At 49.0% G+C, this 590-nt stretch overlaps 1 long non-coding RNA gene across 1 annotated transcript in view; it reads right to left on the reverse strand.

Moving 5' to 3' along the window:
• The window catches only part of LOC116696025 (uncharacterized), a 25,182-nt gene that overhangs the window by 23,587 nt on the left and 1,005 nt on the right, over positions 1–590 (reverse strand). The window lies entirely within an intron of this gene.

The raw sequence follows: 590 nt of genomic DNA on the forward strand, positions 1-590 counted from the left end.
ATATGATCAATATGTCTTTATTAACAGGTTATGTACTGCAGTCATTCAAAGTGGCTGTGATAAAACCTCTTCTTAAAAACCCAACCCTTGATCCTGAGGTCTAGCCAACTATAGACCTTGTTACTAACTTAGCCCCAGGGAGCCCAGTCCCCAGAGTCCTTATGTTTTTTCACCCAGCAGTTTTCCTTGGATTAGGATGGCACATCATCCTTAATCATGGTTGCAGCTGTCGTTGTGGTCCTGCTCCGTGCCCTGCTACACTCTCCAGTGCCCAGCTACACCCTGCTACACTCTACAGTGCCCTGCTACACACTGCTACGTCCTGCAGTGCCCTGCTACACCCTGCAGTGCCCTGCTATGTGCTTCTACATCCTGCAATGCCCTGCTACACACTGCTACGTCCTGCAGTGCCCTGCTACACCCTGCAGTGCCTGCTATGTTCTTCTACATCCTGCAATGCCCTGCTACGCCATAAACTACTACAACTAATATTTCTAGTTATAATTCCCTTATCTTTATTGTGACTATTGTTGCCATTATTCACCACACCCCCAACCGGCCCGTCAGACTCCGCCTACCAAGAGCCTGGG

The sequence above is a fragment of the Etheostoma spectabile genome, chromosome 9, assembly GCF_008692095.1.
Source record: "Etheostoma spectabile isolate EspeVRDwgs_2016 chromosome 9, UIUC_Espe_1.0, whole genome shotgun sequence".
NCBI classification, from domain to species: domain Eukaryota; kingdom Metazoa; phylum Chordata; class Actinopteri; order Perciformes; family Percidae; genus Etheostoma; species Etheostoma spectabile.